Here is an 18,406-nt window from a genome sequence, read left to right on the forward strand (position 1 = left end):
GTAGGCTACTTCATTGAAGAAACAATGTCTGAAATGTGGTAGGGAGAGTCATTTCTTATGATATGGAAGCCGTTCTCCAAAGAAACAGATGCAAAGAGCTTTGTTTTAAAATGATATTTAAATGGTCTATCACACCCGTTGCTGCAATAAATATCACTTTCATTTACAATGTAATTGATTAAAAGTTGGTCTTCAATAACTTTATTTCCACAGTCATAATCATCGTAATTGACAGGCTACATTTCCCAGTATTATTTCAGTTATAATATGTCACAATATCCCATTTATCTTTTTCATTTTCTATTTCGTTGTTCCTGGTACACTACATGACCAAAAGTATGTGGACACCTGCTCGTCGAACAGCACAATCCAAAATTATGGGCATTAATATGGAGTTGGTCCCCCCTTTGCTACTATAACAGCCTCCAGTCAAGTTCTTCCACACTGATCTCGACAAACCAATTCTGTGTGGACCTTGATTTATGCACGCGAAACAGAAAAGGGCCTTCCCTAAAATGTTGCCACAACGTTGGAAGCACAGAATTGTCTAGAATGCCATTGTATGCTGTAGCGTTAAGATTTCCCTTCACTGGAACTAAGGGGCTTAGCCTGAACCATGAAAAACCACCCCAGACCATTATTCCTCCATCACTAAACTTTACAGTTGGCACTAAACATTGGGGCAGATAGCGTTCTCCTGGCATCCGCCAAACCCAGATTCATCCGTTGGACTGCTAGATGGTGAAGCGTTTCCACTGCTCCAGAGTCCAATGGCGTCGAGCTTTACACCACTCCAGCCGACGCTTGGCATTGCACATGGTGATCTTAGGATTGTGTGCGGCTGCTCGGCCATGGAAACCCATTTCACGAAGCTTACTTGTTGGAAAGGTGGCATTCTATCTGAGAGAGATTGCATGGAGATTGCATGGTTGTCTGCTCGATTTTATACACCTGTCAGCAACGGGTGTGGGTGAAATAGCCAAATCCACTAATTTGAAGGGGTCTCCACATACCTTGGTATATATAGTGTAGGATGTTTCTTCATTGGGGTGAGAATACTGAAGGCAGACAATGACCATTTCCGCTGTCAGAGGAAGACTGGGGCCCAACTCGGTTTCCGTCCAGCAGATGGCGTTTTTCCATTGCTTCGCCCACCAAGCAAGGAGACCAATGAGTGTCGAATTTGGTCAACAAAACAATAAATGGGTTATTTGCAATGTGAGGTTGATTTGATCAAATTTCATAATTTCAAGTTTCGTAATGCTTAAGTTGTGTACTGATATAAGTAGGACACGTGGCATCCCAGCAACTTTGAGAAAAAAACACTTTATATCAGAGTTGTCTGATGCATATTCATGCAATGAGGCTTGTAGAAACGAGACAGAACAATGAAACAGATATTTAATCGGATGTATATATATGAAGCATCCGTTTGGCGTTTCCACCCACTACCAAATATGGCGGTGAGAGGAAGCGCAGTGGCCGGCAGCGGGAGGAGATTCATTCTGAAAATGTTCTCATCGATGAAACATTTGATTTTAATACAGTTTTTTGTTTCCAAAACTAGAATCTGTTAAGAACAGAGTGGACAAAATATTGTTGTTAAGGAGTGCAATGGTGAATTAAGCTATTACACACACACACACATCAGAGAAGGCTCTTGAGTGGCGCAGCGGTCTAAGGCACTGCATCTCCATGCTAGAGGTGTCATTACAGACACCCTGGTTCGAATCCAGGCTGTATCACAACCGGCCGTGATTGGGAGTACCATAAGGCGGCTCACAATTGGCACAGCGTCGTCCGGATTTGGCTGGTGTAGGCTGTCATTGTAAATAAGAATTTGTTCTTAACTGACTTGCCTGGTTAAGTTTTTAAGAACAATAGGCTGTTGTCTGTGTTGGGTTAGTTTGGCATCTCTCTCCATTGAATACAGGCGGTTGACGTCAACAACCTCAATCGAATATTTAAAAAAGAATTACAATAATGAGATGTATCCACTAATGCAAAGAAAAGATAGGCGAGAGCTAACACAACAGGTTAGGTGAATTAACGCAGCAGGTTATGTGAGTTAACGCAGCAGGTTAGGAGAATTAGGTTAAAGGTAGTAAAGGGTTAGCGACAATGTTACAGTTGTCAACAACTGCTGTCCCCGAGGCGACCAATAGATGGAGCGGTTGGCCTACTCTGTATCGCCACAACGGTAGAAATATAAACAAACCATCTGCGGAGACAAATCATTAGTATCATAACACTGGTTTTACACAATGGGTAACTGCATATGTGAAGTGTCTGAAAGTGGGTGTTGCGAAATAAGTGGGGTTATTGAAACATAACAGCTGAGCTAATTGGGCAGATTGGTTGCCACTCAAGAGCGTTTTGTTTGGCTGCTTCCCTGTAGCGTTTTAGCTAAACCGGTTAGGATAACTAATGTATCAGGTTAGGAGAATGAACGTTGCAGGTTAGGAGAATGAACGTGGCAGGTTATGAGAATTAACGTTGCAGGTTAGGAGAATGAACGTGGCAGGTTAGGAGAATGAACGTGGCAGGTTAGGAGAATGAACGTGGCAGGTTAGAAGAACTAAACTAGCAGGTTAGGAGAATGGGGTTAAGGTTAGGAAAAGGGTTAGGCTTAGCTAAAACACTACATAAAAGCAGCAAGCAGCCATGCAAAATGGTCTTGAGTGGCAACCAATTTGCCCAATTAGCTGTTAGGTTTCCATACACCCACGTATGTTGATCCTCCCACTTATTTTGCAACCGCCACTTTCAAACACACTTCACATAAGCAATTACCCATGACTCGCTTGACACCGTTACAGCATCAGATCAGCAGAGTGTACTATGAAGCAGAGGCGATTTCAGCACGTAAATCTTGGTGGGGCAAAAAATACAAAACACATTAATTGCACTATAACGGTGACAAACGGTGCCAGCAACCTGTTAGGGCCTACATAAAGCTGTCCCAACAGTAGTCCCAACATCTTACCACTGCTACACCTGGCTATCAGTGGAGCCTTGTCTGGCAGCGAAACAGTTAATTCAGCCTCATTTACTGTCTTTAAAAAACATAGATTATATGCCTGATTTACTTAAACAAATGTGGTTTCTAATGACAAATGAGATGTACAAACTATGGAATAAAGGGACGACAAGCAGATAAGAGGCAATCCGTAATTTTGATTAAGACATTCATGAGCGAGCTAGGACGGACATAATCACTATAACTATTTTGTTTAGCACTTTTGAAATGTACAACAACAGAATTCAGAACATGGGCATTACAGTGTTCTCCCTGTACACCAAGTCAGAGCCGTATGATAAATAAAGTGGGAATATAAGCAGACAATGAAAGCTCTTACAATATTCAATGATTACATTTCTCTAAAACAGGTTAAAGGCTACATGTGCACCACCAAGTCAGAACAGTAGGTGAAATTAAGAGGGGTAAATTGACTAGATTATTAGGGTGAGGCACATGGGCTACTAACATTGTTCTACACAATATAGACTTAGTATTACTTTCTTAGCTACAGTATACATATCTCCCTGGCATATTACATCATTTATGCAGCAGCAATAGCATACAATACAATACATTTTTGGACTCACCTTGTTGTGCTGTGCCCACTTGAACAAGAAGGTGGCGCGGCGATCCTTCGTGGGCAAATTTTATCATCAAAGTCTGGCATTCTCTGGATTTATGGTGCTTTCAAAACAACTGGGTCTCTGAAAAAAACAAGGTCAAATCATGATGACGTCATTGATCTTCAGGTCGTAGCTTTAGAAAGAGGCCGGATTTACAATTCCGATTTGGATGACCGTTCAAAACATATTTTCCCAGTTGGAGCTCGTTTATTCCCGACTTCCCAGGTGTCTTGAACTCACTGAAGTCAAGTTTTTGCAATTCCGGGTTAACAGTTGTTTTGAGCGTGGCACAAATCATGCTTCACTGACAGCATGGCCAATGTTGAATGTTTATCATTTTAAATTTGGAAAAGAGCCCCTTAATCCCAGATTTGATACCACACAGCCACTCCACTGAATAGCAGGCTAGTGATTGCTTTGCAATGCTTGTAGTTAGCCACTTTCACTGATTCCTTCCAAACCACTCATTGTTGAATTTGCGATTTCGAACTTGTTGTGTAATGTTTATGTCCAATGGCCGATGAGCACCGATACGTTTTATCTAGAATTTCTCTTCATTATCATATGACAAGGATTAAAAATGATTTGCCAGTAGATTGTTGGCTTGATTCATGATGATGACTGCTTGCTAAGATTTTGAAAGTATGATGTTGACATGATCAGTCCAATCAAAGCTAATGTACATATAACGTGATTTGACGTCATTTTATCTGTGGCCTTCTTGGATGGGCACTTCTAATGTAACTCTATGGCAGCACCAAAGGGGCTAGAATTTTGTAGCTCTACCCTTAGACTTGGCGGTGATGTAGTGTCCCCATGAGTGACAGTACACTGAGGCAATCATGGTGCAACGCTCTGTATTTTCTGCTGGCTTGCCCCACCACCACAGAAAGCACTGAGCTAGGCTGAAACAGCTGCATTTTGGAGCTGCCTTACTCAAGAAAACAAAAAAGAGACCATGTTTGTATGCGGCTTAATTAACTCAATAATATAAAAAAAATATATATATATATATTATTTACATTGTTTGCAAACTGATATGTGACATGTATTAATGCCAAAATAACATACATAACAGGCAAGCCCCCCGCCTTTTTAAAAAATATATTTTTGGGCGGTTGCAAAAAATGTGATGCTCACCTGCCCTGAATGACGGGTCGCCACTGCTATAAAGCAAGCTAGATCTACTCAAGGTTTTCTAAAGCTAGCCAGCTTCAGTTAGCTTCCCATTCCAGCTCAGGCTTCATCCGTACTATGACAGTAGCTATTGCTCATCAGCCTGCCGCTCTAACAGGCTACCTCTGAACCTCGGACACGACACTCACCCAAAAGTTGCCCTCCAAGCTGGGCAATGTCTTGTTGAGCTCAACACTCCTACCACAGATCCTCTGCAGATAAACTAATTGCTCCTACTGTATTCTTCTTCAAAGTTTTATGGCAGACTACACCTATTGGTGTATTGCCGCCGCCTACTGTACGGGTTCTTCTTTGATATTACTGCGTTCTGCAAACAAATGCTATATGTGCATTCCGCCACCTACTGTTGTGGATGTATATCAGCCCAAATAATTAACAAAAAACAAAACTAAATCAACTAAACTTAATGTACTCCTTTACTGAGATTCAACTGCCAACGCCCATCCCTACAGGCTCTTGGGCCTGAGAAGGAAGAGCATCTTCAGACAGTATTCTTTGCAATGTTTCGGCAGTGAAGTCCTGGAAACACCAAAACCTTTCAGCCGCACATACCATTATGTCCAGTTTCTTGGACTGTTTGTTTGTGCAGTACAATTAATCACATGCGCAATAAACACCCTAAAATCCACCTTCACAACCAGCACATCAGTTCCCCTCAACTGTTGAACAACACTTTAAATCTCTACAGTCTGCAGAGCATCCACCGCCCAGCTGTCCTCGCTCCTTCAACTATTTCACGTGCCTCTGTGTAGGGGCCCTTCTGTATAGCCCTGACCCTTGCCACTTCATACTCCGTTACCCTAACCGGGCACTCCAGAGAATTGGGAATGTGGTAATAATAATAATAATATAATAAATGCCATTTAGCAGACGCTTTTATCCAAAGCGACTTACAGTCATGTGTGCATACATTCTACGTATGGGTGGTCCCGGGAATCAAACCCACTACCCTGGCGTTACAAGCGCCATGCTCTACCAACTGAGCTACAGAAGGACCTGGTAGCCATCACAATTACAACATTGTACACCCTCAGATTCTTCAACAAAATTCCTTCGGCACACACTTATTACATGTTCATACCTTTTGTAATTCCGGCAAAACAACCGTTTGGACTCCTACTGTATTGAAGACCACTCCTCTGCAGATGAACTAATTGCATACAATTGGTATAGGGCACACCCCTTCCCACAACACCTTTTTCCCACGCCTGGTATCACTCCCAAATCACCCCCCGTTTTAAAATGTTTGATCTCCCTTCCAGAGGACCACATTCAATCTCTCAAAGCTTTACAAGCCACGTCCTCCTTAACCTTCCGAACCAGCCTTACGAGCCCTACAAAATCTGTTCCAAACCCTCCCACATGTGCCTCTGTTTGTTCCTGTGTTCAGCTGTATAATAAATGGCACTAAACCTGGATTCCTCATTGCATTTGGATGGCTAAGCCATGGTGGCAGCAAACGTGCTGAACCTAACTTAGTATAAATGGTAATACTGTAGCAGAGTGACGTTTTTGAAACCGCTGATCTGTAGGGTGACTTCAGACTAAGTGGGACACCTTGCTCTTCAGACATGCAACACATGATACATTTCTGAAATCCTCAAGATGTTTCCTGATCACAAACAACTAATATCGATATCGTATTCCCAGGAGTCATAAAAATACGTCAACCATATTTTCAGTTTGCATTTGGTAGACTGGGACAGCAGGTTAGATGAACTGGTATTACATCATTATTATAGTCGTAATAGTAACCAAATGACGAATCGTGTGAAATAAGACATTTCAGAAATGTATTGTTGGGCTAATTATGTTGGATAGATGTCTGAAGAGGTTACAGAGGACGGCAATGCAGTGTTGTAGTACTCGAGACTACATACAGTGTATTCAGACCCTTTGACTTCTACATTTTACATCACAGCCTTATTCTAAAATGGATTAAATGTTTTTTCCCTCAATCTACAAACAATACCTCAACAAGCAAAAACGGGTTTAGAAATGTTTGCTAAAAAAAATGTCACTGAAATATCACATTGACATAAGTATTCAGACCCTTTACTCAATACTTTCCTTAAGTATTTAAAAAACATCTATTATAGACGTTTGCGGCATTGGCAAACCAATAGGCCTTCAGTGTGACAGGTTCGTGATTCTGAACCGCTATACCAGCGCACTCGTAGTGTACTTTTGTAAAACACAAAAGGCAAGTGATGTAGTGAAGTGTATGCGCAAGTATAAACCGTATACCCACTTTTTTTTGTCGGTGGGCATTGTGTATATTCTACTCCTTAATCCCCACTGATGCGTATCAAAGTAGTGTAGTGCAGGTATATGATGTATCAATTATATAGTACAATAGTGTCACCACTTCCGCCGAAGTCGGTCCCTCTCCTTGTTCGGGCGGCGTTCGCTGGTCGACGTCTCCTGCCTTCTCGCCATCGCCGATCCACTTTTCATTTTCCATTTGTTTTGTCTTACACACCTGGTTTCAATTCCCCAATTACTTGTTCATTATTTAACCCTCTGTTCCCCCATGTTTGTTTGTGAGTAATTGTTTGTATGTAGTACGGTCATTTTATGTGGGCGCTCTTCTTTGTATTGCATTTGTATCTGTTGAGTAAAGTACGTTTATTTACTCATATCTGCTGTCCTGCGCCTGACTTCTCTACACCAGCTACACACAGACCTCATTACAAATAGAGAGATCATGCACAAAGTAGCCTATGCAAGCACGTGAAACATATTCACACGCACGCCGAACACAGCCTAGTTTAAACGGAATATTATCTGCTGGCGGCAAGTGTGCAACTCTCAACTGGTTTAGGCACGAAGCAGCTCACATAAAACTGACCGTACACAGACGAATTGGTAGCCGGTAGGGTAGGAAAGACGTTTCAACATATCTACCAGCAAATGTTAACTAAGGCAACAATGGGTATGTAACCCAGTTATTGAAAAGGTTTAGTCCGAAGTGTTGGTTAGTAGGCTATTTCTAATGCGCAATTGTCATGTTCTGTTTGCATCAGGGGCGCAGGCCTGGGATTACAGAGGTGCACCCACTGGGGAGCCAGGCCCTAAACTGTCCACTGCAATAAAAAACAAAGTTCCACCAAAAAGTAGGCATATCATTCCTATCCCGATGAAAAAACAATGGTTGTTTACCGTAAAGGCTGGCTTTAGGAGCATTGCTTGGAGAGCAAATGCCAGACCGTGCGCTTTTTCTGTCAATTTTAGAAAGCAGAGTGCCATTTGCTTTGCCGGTCAGTTGTATAGGCTGTGCGCGGATTGCTTTGAATTTGATGTCGGCATTTGCTATTTGGATTGTAAACCTTGTAATATGATAGCCAGCGGTTAATTTAATTAGGGGGGAGCCCTCCTTGACCATTCGAAACCTGAAAGCTGTTTTATTGTTATTAAAATCTAGGTTGTGATAGTTGTAAACCTAGTTGATATTTTCATTTATTCGTCCAATAGGCTAGTGCAATGATGTAGGCCTAATGGTATGAAAACAAACAACTAGCTATTTAGAGCATTTCCACAAAATACATGTCTTGTTTTTGGCTTCAAATACAATACCAATTGTAGGCTGTAACACACGTGACAGAATGATACTTGAGATAATGCAAATAATGAATGATTACCTAGTTTGGGTTTTAAAAAAAGTGCTTCTTGCTGTAGGCCTAAATCTTCCTCTGCCTCTGTAGCCTTACCTGCCTCTGCTATAATGCATGTCCACCTCTTGCTTGTCTATCTTCCTGAATTACAATTATATATTCTAATCGTTTAATCTTGATGCCAAAACGTCATTAAATATTGGTAAGTTATTTAGCTATAGTGTCGATATAATGAGCACCCAGATACTGCTTAGACAACACAATAATATCAGACAGAGACAAGCTGGCCGGAGGATAAACTGTCGCTGGCCGCCTCTAAGTTGGCTACTGTAGCAATATTAATATTATCGGAGCAGTCTTGTTGATACAAAACGTTTCAATGTTCTCCGATCCGCCTCGTTCGTTGATACGTTTCATTATTCTCAGAAACACCTTGTTGATGAAATGTTTCAATATTCGCAGAACGTTTCCCTTCCCTGGCGAACATGCAAATACAAAAATGAGCTAGCTGGGCACACACATTACAAGGAACATTTCTGAATGCAGAGCAACAATTTTGGTGGTAAGCACACGAGACAATGACACTGTCATAGTACACAGTATGCGCGTTCCACAAGGGTGACTTCATATAGCCTATAGCAGGGGGTCTGCAGCCTTTTTCATATGTGTGACAATTTACAATTGATCCTACAATTTCTAAGGATCTGTGTGCCACTTATTCTTTTCAAATCAACATTGTAGGCTTCTCAACTGTGCCCAGAAAATGTCTAACTGCCCACAAACTGAATAGACTAATTCTACCTGGCTAATAGACAGAGACGCTGTCCATTCAGCCACCCCCCACAGAGCTCCACTATGCCTACCTGTGAGGCGCTGTCCATTCAGCGGTGCTGAATAAAATAAAGATTTTTATTTATTCCTTGGTTGAGTTTGTTTGTCTTTATTAATCCTTATCGATTATAGGCCTAAGTAATTCCTTTGATTTATGCTTTGTATGTCTATGCATGTGTAGGATTTACAGTATCTGGCATAGTTTTCATTCGCAGTCAGCTGTTTTATGCTCCAGTTACTTTCTCATCGATGTCGGTATTTGAAGTCGGCCTTGATAGCGTGTATTACACATCTATTTCATGTTGCACTGTATGCACTGTCCACAAGTGGGCTAAATGAGTCAGTGTCGTTTATGCATAATTCGGTTGAGTAATACATTGTTCAAGCCATTCCACAGACTGTTAAACCTAATATTGAGGTGTTAATGTCTGGCAGACATTTTTGTTTGTTTTTGCTATTCTCCAAATAGCATTTGCCAGTACATAGTATGCACATTTACATCACAATTTGGCAGTGCATTATTTCTGACAGTTTTATAACCTTTATCAAAACGCTATGTCACTGATCTTACTGTGAGCTTCCTGATTGAAGCCTGCTCTGCCCCTCTTTATGATGTCCCACCAATGAAGTGATGTGAGTTTTGATAATGTGACCTGTCTGCAAGGGCTTTATAGTTGAGATTTTCTCTTGTCAGACCAATAAATAAATGGTCAGGATTAAGCCGTCCTAGTTCATATGTTCCACTCTTTCTGAATTCCCCCTATAGATATTTTACTAATATTGGAAACTTGTTTTCTTGAGTTTTTACCAGAAATTGCAGTAACAGCCTGTTATATTCTGAAATTATCGCAGTATAGCTGCCGGCTGTGCTACGTAAAGCTTGGGGCCGTTTTCACAGACAGGGCTTAAATTAAGCCAGGAGTAGGCCTTAATGTGTACTAGTTAAACTAGGACATTTAAGTAGCTTTCATGAACGTGGCTTAAATTTGGCTTAGTTAGTTGGAGACTATGGAGTCCTGGAGTAAGGTAAGTAAACCTAAATGAGAACCTAATCAGGTTTAACCCAGGTGTTAAGTGTGAGCACATGTTGTTGGTCTAATGGGGCTCATAAAAACCCAGAATGGAATAGAAAATACAATTACTGGTGTGAATCTTGAGACAAAACAGAGAGAAAAATAATTAGTTAAAAAAACTTTAGTGAGTATGATAAAATGCTACTAAAACACATTTTGACAAACCATCCAGTTATTGAAAGTAAAAACCATACTACTGCTACTGAGCAAAATAAAAAGAGTGGTTCAAATCAAATCAAATCAAATTTTATTCGTCAGATACACATGGTTAGCAGATGTTAATGCGAGTGTAGCGAAATGCTTGTGCTTCTAGTTCCGACAATGCAGTAATAACCAACAAGTAATCTAAATAACAATTCCAAAACTACTGTCTTATACACAGTGTAAGGGGATGAAGAATATGTACATAAGGATATATGAATCAGTGATGGTACAGAGCAGCATAGGCAAGATACAGTAGATGGTATCGAGTACAGTATATACATATGAGATGAGTATGTAAACAAAGTGGCATAGTTAAAGTGGCTAGTGATACATGTATTACATAAGGATGCAGTCGATGATATAGAGTACAGTATATACGTATGCATATGAGATGAATAATGTAGGGTAAGTAACATTATATAAGGTAGCATTGTTTAAAGTGGCTAGTGATATATTTACATCATTTCCCATCAATTCCCATTATTAAAGTGGCTGGAGTTGAGTCAGTGTCAGTGTGTTGGCAGCAGCCACTCAATGTTAGTGGTGGCTGTTTAACAGTCTGATGGCCTTGAGATAGAAGCTGCTTTTCAGTCTCTCGGTCCCAGCTTTGATGCACCTGTACTGACCTCGCCTTCTGGATGATAGCGGGGTGAACAGGCAGTGGCTCGGGTGGTTGATGTCCTTGATGATCTTTATGGCCTTCCTGTAACATCGGGTGGTGTAGGTGTCCTGGAGGGCAGGTAGTTTGCCCCCGGTGATGCGTTGTGCAGACCTCACTACCCTCTGGAGAGCCTTACGGTTGGGCTGCAATTTGCAGTGAATTCAATGCAAACTCAAATGTAACCACAAGAAGAGTACAACAACTTCAGGTAAGAAATCTTCATTATTATCAGTATTTCACATTTCTCATATTCATATTTTTGTGACATCAAAAGAGAGAATGCAGAGATCAGAAGAGAGTGATTTACTACTGGTGGTGGACCACCAAAAAAAAGGCAAGACTGATGAATTGAGTGACTTCCTGTCTGGAATAATAAAGCACCAGCAACCTCTGGCTGGTATACCAGATGATGACCAACCTCTGGCTGGTATACCAGACGATGACCAACCTCTGGCTGGTATACCAGACGATGACCAACCTCTGGCTGGTATACCAGACGATGACCAACCTCTGGCTGGTATACCAGATGATGACCAACCTCTGGCTGGTATACCAGACGATGACCAACCTCTGGCTGGTATACCAGACGATGACCAACCTCTGGCTGGTATACCAGACGATGACCAACCTCTGGATGGTATACCAGACGATGACCAACCTCTGGCTGGTATACCAGATGATGACCAACCTCTGGCTGGTATACCAGATGATGACCAACCTCTGGCTGGTATACTAGACGATGACCAACCTCTGGCTGGTATACCAGACGATGACCAACCTCTGGCTGGTATACCAGACGATGACCAACCTCTGGCTGGTATACCAGACGATGACCAACCTCTGGATGGTATACCAGACGATGACCAACCTCTGGCTGGTATACCAGACGATGACCAACCTCTGGCTGGTATACCAGACGATGACCAACCTCTGGCTGGTATACTAGACGATGACCAACCTCTGGCTGGTATACCAGACGATGACCAACCTCTGGATGGTATACCAGACGATGACCAACCTCTGGCTGGTATACCAGACGATGACCAACCTCTGGATGGTATACCAGACGATGACCAACCTCTGGCTGGTATACCAGACGATTACCAACCTATGGATGGTATACCAGACGATGACCAACCTCTGGCTGGTATACCAGACGATGACCAACCTCTGGAAGGTATACCAGATGATGACCAACCTCTGGCTGGTATACCAGACGATGACCAACCTCTGGATGGTATACCAGACGATGACAGACGATGACCAACCTCTGGATGGTATACCAGACGATGACCAACCTCTGGCTGGTATACCAGACGATGACCAACCTCTGGAAGGTATACCAGACGATGACCAACCTCTGGCTGGTATACCAGACGATGACCAACCTCTGGATGGTATACCCAACCTCTGGCTGATATACGATGATGACCAACCTCTGGCTGGTATACCAGATGATGACCAACCTCTGGCTGGTATACCAGACGATGACCAACCTCTGGCTGGTATACCAGACGATGACCAACCTCTGGATGGTATACCAGACGATGACCAACCTCTGGCTGGTATACCAGACGATGACCAACCTCTGGATGGTATACCAGACGATGACCAACCTCTGGCTGGTATACCAGACGATGACCAACCTCTGGCTGGTATACCAGACGATGACCAACCTCTGGATGGTATACCAGACGATGACCAACCTCTGGCTGGTATACCAGACGATGACCAACCTCTGGCTGGTATACCAGACGATGACCAACCTCTGGATGGTATACCAGACGATGACCAACCTCTGGCTGGTATACCAGACGATGACCAACCTCTGGATGGTATACCAGACGATGACCAACCTCTGGCTGGTATACCAGACGATGACCATTTGGACAGTTCAGATGAAGAACTGAGCACAAATGGTACATATACCAAAGACCATATCCAGTGTCTCTGGATATTACTCTGACCATATCCAGTGTCACCAAGTAGTAGTACACTATGTTGTCCTCTCCGAAACTGAGCACACAATGACGAGTTGAGAAAAATCCTTGAACTCACGAGTTGCAACTTTCCAACGGATAACAATGTTTGAAAACTCTAAATTAGGAGTGCATACACCCTGAACATTGATGGAAAAAACAGTTCTTACGGTTCCTGTACTCTTCAGCATCAGGAGTTGATGGACACTTTATGGGAACGTGACATCCATCTATACAGCCAATCACTCCTGGGATGTGCCCATATTCATACATCCATACTCTATAGTTGGCTTGGCCAGCAGCATCAGGAAACTTGATGTAGACTCCTCAGTTCACAAATGGCCCTGCAGACTTTGGAAACTATTCTACACACAGTTGCTTCACTGGCACCACACAAATCACTAGTTTCACAATGAAAGATTCCAGATGCCAAAAACCTAAAGGTGATCAGGACTTGGAGAGAATTGGGTAAAGGCCTTCCTCTTTGAGAGAGAGGAAAGTCTAGGCTCAAGCAAAGATATTATCCCCAATGCATTTTCTTTGTACATATGAAAGCGGTCTCGAAAAATCTATTTCATCAAATTAATTAAATTGATTACTCCTGTCCACAAGTACTCATCTGGCTGGCCTCTGTAGTGCATGTTGGACTTCATTTAGATATACCAAATAGTCCATGCTCCCTCACAAACAGTACTAAGCAGAAGTTAAATCTGCCTCTTTGAAGGATTAATTTAAGCTTCAATTCAGTTTTAGAGTAGCTCTAATCCTCCCTCTTGCAATCGGCTTTGTTTAATCCAGAACAGGCCAAATCTACCACTATTTTAAGATAAGTCTGTGCAAGTCGCTTTGAGTTAAGCCAGCTCAAACATGCATTTTAGTTTGGGACTAGGCTTAAACCTTGTCTGTGAAACTAGAGGTTACCCTATGTGTGGTAACCTAACCTAGACTACACCGCCTTCTGTTTAATGAGGGGAAGGACCTCAACTTTAAGGCTTAGAATGTTCCCTGCACAGTATGGGTGGATTGGCAGTCTGGCAATTCTGCCAAGAAGGGTCAGACCATCTTTTAATGGGGTGGGCTGGTCGAAATTGACAAAATAAAACTTAACAAAAAAATTATACATAAAAATACAATAATGGACTTTTGTGCTATTTCTCTGTTGTCGGCCACTCTAACAAGATGGGTCGGCCCAGTTTTCTGATTGGCTGAGCTGAGGTAGCTCAAATTCACATTCAAAGTTAAACGAGCATCATTAAAGAGAGTGAGACCTGCCATGACTCTATCAGTCACTCATTCAGAACAGAAAAATGGAAAGGTGGTGCCGAAAAAGTTAGAGACCAAAAAAAGTGCTTGACACCGACGTTGCTAAATGTGTGAAAATAATCGACTTATTTGCTAAAAATTCTGGTTCTGCTGGTCCGAGTGGTGTGTCTGTGAGAAATTTCAGGTCAGATGCTGTGGTGCAGCTGAGGTAGGAAGAAAACAGACACGCACACTGACACAGATCATGTATTTTGGCCGTATATTGTATGAAATATATTTCATACCTAGGTAGGTTAATTAGGAAGGGAGATTCAGTGGAACATTTAGACACTAGGCTACTTGCAATATAGCCTAACAAGTTGTTAGATTGGCTTTTATAACACATAGGTCAGGCAATAGCCATCTACTAGACATTTAATCAGTGCCTTTTACTTAACATAAGTCAATATGTTTGACAATAAACGGGACTGTCAATTTAGGGCCTGTCTGTGTATTTGACTTGTTTTATCAAATTTTTATTTGCTTCTGTATCCCAGTCTATTCAGCCCAGCTAGTGGGTTTTTGAGCTGTAGAAACAAGTGACTCTGGTGTCAGATTACATTTACATAGCCACCAACACTGATAGCTGGTAAGTCCTGCCTATCTCCCGCTTATTTCATTCACTGAAAGGCCCGTCACTACTTGGCAGGAAGATTAACATACGCACGCTACACTGTCAAACGAAGCACAACACTGGAAATCTATTCGCATCCACATAAACTAGTCCAGGCATTGTTCTTTGACAAGCACAGAAAGTTGTATATGAATTAAAAATCCAAAGTAACAGTATCTGGTGTGGCCACCAGCTGCATTAAGTACTGCAGGGCAACTCCTCCTCATGGACTGCACCAGATTTACCAGCTCTTGCTGTGAGATGTTACCCCACTCTTCCATCTAGGCACCTGCAAGTTCCCGGACATTTCTGGGGGAATGGCCCTAGCCCTCACCCTTGAGATCCGGGCTCTTCTCTGCCCATGGCAGAACACTGACATTCCTGTCTTGCAGGAATTCACGCACAGAACGAACAGTATGGCTGGTGGAATTGTCATGCTGGAGTATCAGATGAGGAAGGAGGATGTCTTCCCTGTAACGTACAGCTTTGAGATTGCCTGCAATGACAACAAGCTCAGTCCGTTGATGGTGTGACACACCGCCCCAGACCATGACGGACCCTACACCTCCAAGTCGATTCCGCTCCAGAGTACAGGCCTCGGTGTAACGCTCATTCCTTCAACAATAAACGCAAATCTGACCACCACCCCTAGTGAGACAAAACCGCGACTCGCCAGTGAAAAGCACTTTTTGCCAGCCCTGTCTGGTCCAGCGACTGTGGGTTTGTGCCTATAGGCGACGTTGTTGCCGGTGATGTCTGGTGAGGACCTGCCTTATAACAGGCCTACAAGCCCTCGGTCCAGCCTCTCTCAGCCTATTGTGGACAGTCTGAGCACTGATGGTGGGATTGAGCGTTCCTGGTATAACTTGGGCAGTTGTTGTTGCCATCCTGTACCTGTCCCGCAGGTGTGATGTTCAGATGTACCGATCCTGTGCAGGTGTTGTTACACGTGGTCTGCCACTGCGAGGGTGATCAGCTGTCCAACCTGTCTCCCTGTTGCGTGTCTAAGGCATCTCACAGTACGGACTTTGCAATTTATTGCCCTGGCCACATCTGCATACCTCATGCCTCCTTGCAGCATGCCTTAGGAACATTCACGCAGATGAGCAGGGACCCTGGGCATCTTTCTTTTGGTGTTTTTCAGTCAGTAGAAAACCTCTTTAGTGTCTTAAGGTTTCATAATGTGACCTTAATTGCCTTCCGTCTGTAAGCTGTTACTGTCTTAACGACCGTTCCACAGGTGCATGTTCATTCATTGTTTATGGTTCATTGAACGAGCATGGGAAACAGTGTTTAAACCCTTTCAATGAAGATCTGTGAAGTAATTTGGATTTTTACAAATTATCTTTGAAAGACAGGGTCCTGAAAACGGGACATTTATTTTTTTGCTGAGTTTATATGTAAGAAAGCCTGTCCCTTTAAGAACTCAGTGATAACGTCACATTTATCACAAGCTGGCACAGTGTTAAGCTCATTACCAAGTGCAGTTTGCGACCTATTGCTGTGAACACAAATCTGTTTTTGGACATAATTTCCTTTCTGACCAAAAACTGAAATATCTGTATGCCATTCTCCCATTCTTCTCTGCAGATCCTCTCAAGCTCTGTCAGATTGGATGGAGAGCGTCACTGCACAGCTATTTTCAGCTCTCTCCAGAGATGTTCGATCGGGTTTAAGTCCGGGCTCTGGCGGGGCCATTCAAGGCCATTCAGACACTTGTCCCAAAGCCACTCCTGCGTTGTCTTGGCTGTGTGCTTAGGGTCGTTGTCCTGTTGAAAGGTGAACCTTCGCTTCATCAGACCACATAATCTTGTTTCTCATGGTCTGAGTCCTTCAGGTCCCTTTTGGCAAATTCCAAACGGGCTGTCATGTGCCTTTTACTGAGGGGTGGCTTCCATGTGGCCACTCTACTATAAAGGCCTGATTGGTGGAGTGCTGCAGAAATGGTTGTCGATCTGAAAGGTTCTCCCATCTCCACAGAGGAACTCTGGAGAGTTTTCTCAGTTTGGCCGGGCGGCCAGCTTTAGGAAGAGTCTTGTTGGTTCCAAACTTCATACATTTTAAGAATGTTGGAGACCACTGTGTTCTTGGGGACCTTCAATGCTGCAGCCATTTTTTGGTACACTTCCCCAAATCTGTGCCGCTCTACGGACAATTATGTCAACCTTCATTTTCTTTAACATCATTGTGAGAGCAGCACAAAGTGTACTCCAATCTCTTAAAATGAGATCTCATCAAGATCTGTTGCCTGTCCCTTATAGTCATACTCGTCACTTATTATTGTTAATAACACCTCATTGCTAATGAGATTTTAGGATATTGATAAGGGAATTATGCTTAAAGGTAATGATTAAAGAATCCCACCCCGAAACGTAACTAATTAGTGATTATTAGTTTATGTAGCATGTATAATGAATGATTAAAGTACTAAACATAAGTCCAATAAGGTTTGGTAGAGAAATGTGTGTGTGTGTGTCTAAGAAAATACAGAACAATTCAACTGTGTTTGACCCGATCTGGCTAGAACTCTGAGAAACTTATGATAGGACATAGAGTCCTTTTCAAGGTTCCTCTAATCTCGGGAGAATGGAACTGTCGGCTTGGTAGTGATAAACAGTGGTGAGAATTCACTACTGTTCGTGTGTATGTATATGCGTAGAATATCTACTGTTTGTGTGGAGGTATGTGCGTAAGTAGGGAGCAAGTAAAATTAATGTCTTTGTATCATGGACGTCAGAGCGCTCTCTTGAATAAACTACAACAAAGTCTTTGCCTAATTCTTATTAACCCTAGCTTACAACCTAGGGGGAATTGGTCAAAGCTTATTGATCGTTAGTTATCATTGGGATTGAAAATTCTCTTGACAGATGGTTAGCTGAAGCTTTTTTTGTGTGTGTCAAAACTCAGAGCGCGCCACGAGGCAGACTATACAGTATGCCTTGAATGAAACCAAAATACAAGAAAGGCCAATAGATGGTTAACACCATCTGCTCTAATACGCTCATGAAACAGTAATTCAAGAAGATCTAAATGCATGTTCCCATGAAATAGAATGTTTTATTTATACGATACGTTTGGGCATAGGCAGAGGTTGCGTTATATGCGTATTATACACTGAACAAAAATATAATTGCAACAAGCAACAATTTCAAAGATTTTACTGAGTTACAGTTCATATAAGGAAATCATTGTGACATGGGGACGTGCGTTATCATGCTGGAACATGAGGTGATGGCAGCGGATGAATGTCACGATAATGGGCTCAGATCTCGTAACAGTATCTCTGT

At 42.4% G+C, this 18,406-nt stretch overlaps 1 long non-coding RNA gene across 1 annotated transcript; it reads right to left on the minus strand.

Annotated features, from left to right (window-relative positions):
• Positions 1–213: 213 nt before the first annotated feature.
• Positions 214–5,079, minus strand: LOC127907419 (uncharacterized). Its single transcript, XR_008064385.1, has 3 exons — positions 4,971–5,079; positions 3,610–3,726; positions 214–1,145 (listed from the first exon to the last, which is right to left on the minus strand). It is a non-coding gene; the product is annotated as an uncharacterized LOC127907419 (long non-coding RNA).
• Positions 5,080–18,406: the final 13,327 nt, after the last annotated feature.

Source organism: Oncorhynchus keta, chromosome 14, assembly GCF_023373465.1.
Source record: "Oncorhynchus keta strain PuntledgeMale-10-30-2019 chromosome 14, Oket_V2, whole genome shotgun sequence".
Taxonomy (NCBI): Eukaryota; Metazoa; Chordata; class Actinopteri; order Salmoniformes; family Salmonidae; genus Oncorhynchus; species Oncorhynchus keta.